The 9,003-nt window shown below is 31.9% G+C and overlaps 1 long non-coding RNA gene across 5 annotated transcripts; it reads right to left on the bottom strand.

The window, feature by feature from the left end:
- Positions 1 to 3,831: 3,831 nt before the first annotated feature.
- Positions 3,832 to 7,287, bottom strand: LOC110917126. 5 transcript variants are annotated; one of them, XR_002580356.2, is made up of 6 exons: positions 6,980 to 7,287; positions 6,244 to 6,354; positions 6,017 to 6,074; positions 5,311 to 5,344; positions 4,393 to 4,564; positions 3,832 to 4,224 (listed from the first exon to the last, which is right to left on the bottom strand). It is a non-coding gene; the product is annotated as an uncharacterized LOC110917126 (long non-coding RNA). The 5 variants fall into 5 exon arrangements; XR_004884542.1 differs by having other exon boundaries at positions 5,311 to 6,074; XR_002580357.2 differs by lacking the exon at positions 5,311 to 5,344.
- Positions 7,288 to 9,003: the final 1,716 nt, after the last annotated feature.

Genomic DNA, 9,003 nt, shown 5'->3' with positions numbered 1-9,003 from the left:
GGTCGCAATTAAGTATGGTACTTCTTGACTAAGTAGTTCAACATCCTTTTCTTGGGGTTGATAAGAATATTTTTTCTATGCCAAGCGATCAGACAATCGTTCATGTACTCAACGAGTGAGCTTTTTCTATATAACATCTTCTAGATGTAGTCAGATTGATGAGCAAAAATAGTACATATATACTCGAAACTACAGGTCGAGGATAACTACACTTTGTAAAGGTTATTCAAAATTTTCCCCTTTAGTTTGAGAGTTCCCTCTCGATGATGTTTACATTATCACTGTAAGAGTGAAAGCTTGTTAAATAGATGTAGCTCATTTTATCAAAATTATACCTCTCTTTTTAGAGTATAGTCGAGTGTACCACATACGAGTAGTTTCCTTTAAGATTCATATATATAACACATATGGGGTTATTGTTTCATAATGCTTTGAGCATTTTTTAATCCTTCAAGGGTTTTCATACAGATGTCATTTGCAATTGTCTCGTACATGTATACGGTGATGACATCCATAAGTTGTTTTATCTGAAGTCATTCTGAGATTGCGAGGCCGCTTAAACATCTAAAGATTATCGCATCCATTACAGGGGTATATGTTTCCTCGTAATCAACTGCTGGGATTTGGGAAAAATCTTTATGTTAAAATGCGTGCCCTACATCGCAAAAACTCATTATTTACGTTTCCTTTTATTTAAAGACACTCATTTATAACGTACTGGTTTAACGTCTATGGGTGTTCGAACTGCTAGTTCGAAAACGTTTAGTTTGTCGAGCAAATTTAGTTCAACCTTAAGTCATGTATCCATTTTGGCTATTTGTGTGCGTACAATCTTGCACACATTCTATATACCTAATCTTTTTTTTCATCGATTACATCTATTGCTATGGCATAATCAAATATATCATTTTACACGTGTTTCATTACGTTTCCATATAGTACTTATTTTGTACATAATTCATCGCGATCTCATATTTGTTTGGTACTAGAGTTTCTTTTTAGATCTCCATTAGCCTCTTTTGGGGTTTTGACAACAACTTTCTTTAAGGTTTAGTATGCAACCGCTTCTGGGGTTTTGTATGCAACCACTTATGGTGTTTTATGTGCCACCTCTTTTGGGGTTACACCAACTGCGTTACTCTGCTCTTTTTGTGTTTGTGGGTTTTATCTTTTTGGAACCGATTTATCTCTCATAATTTATTAATATGATAATCATTTTGTGAGTACTTCCATTCGAGCAGATAAGTTTAAGCTGGTATATGTGACTTTGTCACCTTATTTGTGTTAGTGAATGCATCTTGTATTTCATTTGTTATTATTTGCAACTACACGCTGACATATCCCATTTTATATGTTATGGTGGTGCTATTGGTACATAGGCTGCATGACAAAATATATAAAAAAAAATGGAAACTTGGTTCTCTTCAGGAGACTAGCTGTAATGGGGAGTATTTGTGATAAGCAGTTGGTTTTGAATTGATATAATCAATCGACGAATTCCGTCTCGACTACGTATACCTCTCACTATATTTCACATTGTGCCCAACAATGGTCCCTACAATTGGGTTATCAAAGAACAGTGTTAAACCATGTCAAAAAAAAAAAAAAAACAACGTTCCATAGTGTTGGGTATATGCTACATACGGGTAGCTAAAAACTCACATGTAACCATGTATGAATGCCACAATCCACACAATTGTACATTTCAATGGTCCCATATAAGAGGGATTATTTGTAGGAGTCTATTGTTTGGAATGGTATAAAAATTTATTTGCCACAAAAAAAAACTAACTAGACATATGATAAGGCATTTTGGGAGCAATGTTTTTAGATTACTTAGAGGTGCTAAGGTACCGGTTAGCATGTTTGATTGTTTAGCATATCATGATGCTATCTTGATGACCTATTTGGTCGTGCCATGTGGTGAACGTATAAATATTCTAGTAACTTCTGGTTACTCACCATATTTGATTTAATGGAATATTGTGGAAAATTAGTATCATTTATAGTAACTTCTAATATAGTCTTCTGGTCATATTTGTTAGATGATATATTTTAGATATTTAGTACATTTTCTTTTAGACCATTCCAAGGTGATGACTTTTCATTCAAACATTGTGGAAACTTAATAAATTTCTTTGGTATACATTAGAATATGATGCATTACGAATTACAAAATTCGATATCAGCGGGTAAACTATCGATGCTGGAGCATTTAATATGCTATTAACACGTGAAATAGTATCAATAGCGTCTCTACCACGTGAAATATTATAGTTTTAGCCTTCGTTTAGAGGGAAAACATGTACTATTCATAAGGTTTTCCATCACTAGGTTATACATTAGCCAAAAACGCCAAGTGCGATGAACTAAAGTTTGGGTTGAACTTGAAAAATCATTATTAAAAACAAACGGGACTTTGTATACATTTGGGAGAACTTCGGGTTCTCAACATTGATTTAGGATTCATGTGAGCATCAACACTAACTCAAATGAATTATTATCTATCAATTTAAGTAACTAACATCAGAGTAGTTTACTTAAGCTAAAGTCCACTAATTATTTTCATAGCTATTTTTAATCATTTCATGTGAGGGCACATTTCTAATGACTATATCATTATCTATTAATATTTGTTTAGCAACAACAAGCAATTAGAAGAATAACCATACAATTAATTATGTTGACTATGCATAGCATTGTAACAAGCTGAAATATCAAATCACTAAAGCATAACAATGTTTATCTCAGCGTAGTTGTTTGGTAACCAGCTACCAATGAAATTTGTATTAATTTATTTAGCACTTTTAACTTGTCAAAAGGCAATACATATAACATATATGCTATCTAAAACAATGAGACCAACATATATGCTATCTAAAACAATATCTACCCATAAGCAAGTTATATGCATGTTAATTATTCACAATTTATATGCATATCAATTACATATATAAATCACACACAATCCTAGGACATTATATGTATACATATATGTGTGTGTGAGTGTTAAAGAGAAAAAAAATATAAAAGATCATTTAAAATAATAAGAATTAATCAAATTTCTAATTAAAAGATATTAATAAGAATGAATTAAAATTAATAAAGAATGAATTAAATGGGAAAATGATATTTAATGATTTTAATTTCTAAGCATTAACCAACATCATATATACATTAATATCCATGTTCATAACTCCATATAATTTAAGATTGTAATTAAGTGGATATTAAAGATCATTTAAAGTAACGTACCCATTTGTTTATGACGTGTTGTGTAATTTATACATAAATGTAACATGATATAGCCAATCACAAATCACAAATATATCATATATACACATATTTGTCACTATACACTACAAGAAAATTAATCTAACTAATGCAACTCCAGTAAAATGTTGCATTAGACCTTGAAAAGGTTGCATTAGCCTTAATGCAACCCTTTATCAAAAGCTGCATTAGGTGAAGTTGCATTAGACCTAATGCAACCTTTTTGTTAGATAATGCAACCTTTTTTAAAAGAGTTGCTTTTACTATTCAAATGCATCCTTTTTATATTGCAACCTTTTTTACATGCTAATGCAACTTTTTTTACTTTTATATGCAACTTTTCTAACACTTAAATGCAACCTTTCCTACCTCAAATGCAACCATTGTTACACTAAAATGCAACCTTTTTTTACTTCAAATGCAACACTTTTTTAAGATTTTAGTTAGAACAAATGCAACCTTTTTTTACATCCAAATGCAACTTCCTATAGCCTCATTATTTGAATCATTAAAAATTCTATTAATATGCAATAGATTTCAACTACACCAACACAATAATAACATAAATATAATAGAGAATCTTATATCATAGTTTGATATATGTCCAAGCTACAAATTAATAAAAATGTCATCAAAACAAATCTGTCAATTACAATGATAAAAGGTAACGGAAACCACCTACTCATATCTAGGATCCTAAAGCACTCCGATAGGTAGCTTTTCCATAATTCATCGCATCATAGCTTCAAAGTTTGCTCATTTGCTATCAAAACCTTCCTGCATAGCTTCTACCTAAACTTTTCTTCCATTGATGGCCCTCTTCAATTTTGTTTCACATTTCGAGTAACTGTGTTTTTTCAACTTCAAAGCTCGCTTTGAAGTTCATACAACCGCACAATAATAGACCAAAGCACTTCCATCTTCTAGAGGTTTATAGTTCTTCATTTGTTCCTTCAAAAGAGAATTAGAAAATATTTTAAAGAAACAACAACCAATAAACTAGCAATACAAGTTGCAAGTTAAAAAGAACAAAAAACAAGAACAAGCAACTAACTTTCAAAATTTAACATATATGGGATACATTATACAAAACTCTCAAAAAAACTAGAAGGTACTTACAATTTTCGTTGTAGTGTCAGCAAAATATGCATGTTCTTGAAAAATAAAAACCACAAGTCACAAGCATAATAAAGACATTACCATCTCTTCACAAATTCTAGCAAAACTTTTTCTGGATTGTGTGCATATTTTTTTGAGACATGTGGATCTCCTAAGCCCGCAAACAACGCCTCTGAATACACATTAATAAAAACGAATGAGCTAATAGAATAGAAAACTCTATACAACAAATAATAGTAATATATAAATTGTGTAGAAAATTACTGCCACGTCTTTATTACTCCAAAACATCAATAATTATGAGAAAATATCGTCTGGGATGTTTTAGGTCGGTTCTACCATCATGTTTCATTTTCCTTATATTGATAGAAGTGTTTCTTCTTAAACCAACATTTCTATACCTTATACGACTGTCCAATACTCTGTAAAACCCGAGTTTTAGAAGCATATGGCACATCGTTTTTTTTCCTCTAAAAAAATAGAATTAGCAAATAAAAGAAATAATACTTAAAACCTTAATACCAAGACATACTACCATATTTTATCTTTATGTGGCACTTTCTTCCATGAACCATGGATCAATGGCGCATAACGGTGATTACAAGCTATTGTACCCAAAAATCATTGATTTCTCTTTGTCCACTTTGATTTTGTTTGGTTTTGTTTGCCACTAGACTTGCTAAAAGTTAAATTTCACACCAGTTATACATTCATATTACACTACTGTTAACACTGTCTATATGAACTGCTGGAAATCAGTTATGATTTTACTAGCAACAAACAACCGATGTGTGTTGATGCCGTGAGGCTGTTTTCAGCCCAGCACATTAAAACAGTCTATAATAATTTACAGCAACTTAGTTCTTATTATTTCAACTGCCACAAAATAGTTTACACACTAATGAGTTGAGAATGTACCTTAACTGTGATTTATACCGAGTGATAATTTCTTCTGTACACAATACATAACATTAATACATTGAATAAGATAAACGCATTGTGCACAAGACTCAATAGATGTACATAAGCAATGTGTTCTATAATACAAATTAAAATTAAATATATGAAAAAGGTTCCAAACTTCAAATTAAAAGCTAAGTATATGAAGCAACTCGTTGAGCACCAGACTAAATTATGAAGTTTTAGTCGGTGTAAATAAGCAAGGAGAGCGAGTACACTACCCAACCCATAACACACATAACAGTTAGACACCTTTTACCAAAAAAACCAAAGAAACAATATTTAAAACATAGAGAAACTTCCAACTTTATAAACGTTTTTTTCACGAGTTCAATAACAAGCTAGCCAACAAGTAGATTTCACCCAACATCAATTTTGAACTTATCATTTCTTGTTAATTTCTTCCTTTCATTCATCATAATTCATAAGAACACAATGAAGGACAAGTGACAACAACTGGAATTAGTATATGGTCTATTAGAACAAATAATCAAAGTATTAGACACTAAGTTGCTACACTTTTACTTTGGATACAGACCACATCAAAAGATTGCACATAGACAAACTGATGGTATTATCAAACCCAATAAAAACGCAGATTCGATTATGACTCAATAGAAATTTCATCAAGTATTACGACTACTATAATGAATAGGTCCATTACCATCCACACCTTTTTACCAGCTTTTGAACTCAGTCTGCCACTAGCTCCACGCTACCTACTGAAATTGAATAACGAAATAAATGTCAAACATAAAGCAAAGCAAAAAAAAAAAAAAAAAAAAAAAATTGCATAGTATCAGCAGGTATAAAAGCGGCTGAATAAGGGTGTTATACCTGAGGTTTTTTTTTTCTTTTTTGAATGGTTGATTTAGATAGAAGAAAACTTACATGCAAGTTCATTTGGGCTAACTCAAATTGTGTAACGGGTCAAAATGTCACTATCGAGATGCTTGAGCAAATCAAATAACCACATCATATAATGGGACGTCTGTTTTTAATCTGAGATGATACTCGAGCATGTTATTATAAGATTTAATTCAATTATTAATAACACAAATGAAAGCACATAACAAAAAGATGATGTCAAAAATCTGAACCAACTGAATGATCTTTTCCACAACATTACATATTCATGCTTCTAGGAATTATGGGTGAACATATAACCAAATAACCAACTTAAACAACTCGAACAATTATCCGATGGTTCAGTTAAACCATAAATTGCATCAGAGACTAATTAAAAGTAATGATCATAAAGTAGTCATCTGAATTACATCAAGGACTAATATAAATCATCATACAGTAGCTATCAAAATTGCATTAAAGTCAAATTCAAATGTAATTAATTTTGACTTCTTCTTCGTAAACATTGGGCTACAAATATCATTTGACTAAATACTAATTATAATTAATTTTGACTTCTTCTTCGTAAACATTGGGCTACAAATATCAAACTAATAAAATGGAACAATAAATGAATTCCATAAGAAACACCCACAAAAATATCTGAAAAACTCAGCATCAATTTTGATGCATAATTCAATAAGCACATGGTTGGTCTTTTTTAAAATAAGAAGACCTAATACCGATTTATTGATTCAGATAGATAATGAAAGCAAAATACCGATTAACGATTTCTGGAATCAGATAGTGCAGAATGCAGACCGCTGAATACGAAGTTGCTCAATTGCTTGAATCTGAGAAGGAGATTAGGGGGCACAATAATTGAAGATCGATTGTGATAACTGATTAGGATTGGGGGGATACAAACTAGGAGGGGATTTCTAATTTTTTTGAAGTGAAAAAAGAATTTAGGGGAATACAAACTACGAGGGAATTTCTAATTTTTTTTTCAAGTGAGAAATTAAGAGGAACAGCCAACTGAAGATCCGATCACAATTAGGATTGGGGGGAAATACCAATTAGGTTGAAATTTCTAATTTTTTTAGGTAAGAAATTAGGAGGGAATAGGTAATTAAAGGTAAATACTTAAATTAAGAGAAATTCAATATAAACTAAATTCAACATTCAAGATAATTTCTATATACGTAAACTAGATTGTTGCCCTAGGCCGCGCGTTGCGGCGGCGACGCCTTAGTTGTTTATGGTTGCCGATACGTTATGTGATCGTTAGTTATATGAAAACGCATGTTTCGACGTATCCGATCTAACTTAAGACTGTGGAGTATAGGGCTTGGGTTGGGGCGTGGGTTGGGGGAAAACGCCCAAGCCACCACCCCTTGGGGCTTGGGTTAGGGCGTGGCCCTTGGGGCTTGGGTTTGAAGCCGGGCGTGGGGCGGGCTTGGGTTTGATGTGGCGGCCTCCTATTCGCCTTGGGTTTTGAATTATATATATATATATATATATATATACATATATATATATATATATATATATATATATAGGGGAAGGTTTATTTGAGAAGACAATTAAATTAAGAAGAAAAAAAAACAAAGGGTACAAATATAAAACATTAAATAGTGTTTCTCTCAACTCATTTATCATTATCTTTGACTAATTAATTAGTCATAAACACTATCATCCCCCAAACTTAAATTTTTGCTTACACACATCAAAATTTATCCTACACGTTTTGAAATTTATCCTACACATATTGAAATTTATCGTACACAGCTCGTTATTCATCCTACACACTTCGTAATTTATGCTACACTTTAAATTATATATTTTTTCTTTTTTTGAAAAATATGTTTTTTTCTTAAAATAAGTTACAAATTGTAACACCCCGAAAACGGGTTGGTAATCAAACCACGTTAATAATAAAAGACGGGTAAAATATCGTTAGCGGTAAAAGTAACCCGGTAAATATTGTTATTTAAATAAATAAACCTGATATTTAATAAAACGTGAATAAATGCTTGTAAGGAAAATAGAGTTTATAAAAGGCCCGAGTTAACGGGACCTAAAATAAACTTAGTCATAAATATTCCGAACCCGCTAAGTTAACTAGGAATATTAAACCTAGTTAATAAGTGGGGATATTGTTGAAAATAATTAGGTTGTGACCTAATTAATTACTAACCAAACATGAGGGACCAAAGCCGGGTATCTTGCAAATAGAAATATAAACTTAAAAACAAAAGACAACACACAAACTCTTGTGTGTGTGCGTGCGTGAGATGGACAGGAGACAAGCTCCATGGGAGCTAACCCTAAAACTCAACAAAACCTTCAAATTGGAGGATCAATCGAAGGCCAAATTCAGAATTGAATACATAGAAACGATCACCAAGTCAAGGGGATCGTAAGGTATGTCGAATTTCTAACATTCATGAAGTTGTGAAAATTAGTTAACTTTGCATGATGCGATTATGCATGAATCGTAGAGGCTATGGCCGAATTTATGAATTTGTGATTGCTTAGGAACAAACCCTAAGTAATAATTTGAAGTAAATTGCTATGATTCGAGTAATTTGATGATTTACCACTTTTAGACAAGTGGGTTTTGATTATGTAGTGAAGATGATGGTATACACATGTTTAAAATCGTCATAACGGATAGTTGAAGTTAGATACTTGAACAAATTATAAGTTTGAGTGAGAGCTCATGCATGACTTGAAGTGGGTTTTTGTATGATATGATGAAATTGGTAATTTTGTTCATATAAGTAGATGTATGAAATCGTG

The sequence above is a fragment of the Helianthus annuus genome, chromosome 16 (assembly GCF_002127325.2).
Source record: "Helianthus annuus cultivar XRQ/B chromosome 16, HanXRQr2.0-SUNRISE, whole genome shotgun sequence".
NCBI lineage: Eukaryota > Viridiplantae > Streptophyta > Magnoliopsida > Asterales > Asteraceae > Helianthus > Helianthus annuus.
Note: the sequence above shows the minus strand (reverse complement) of the source record. Positions and strands in the feature narration are given on the sequence as shown.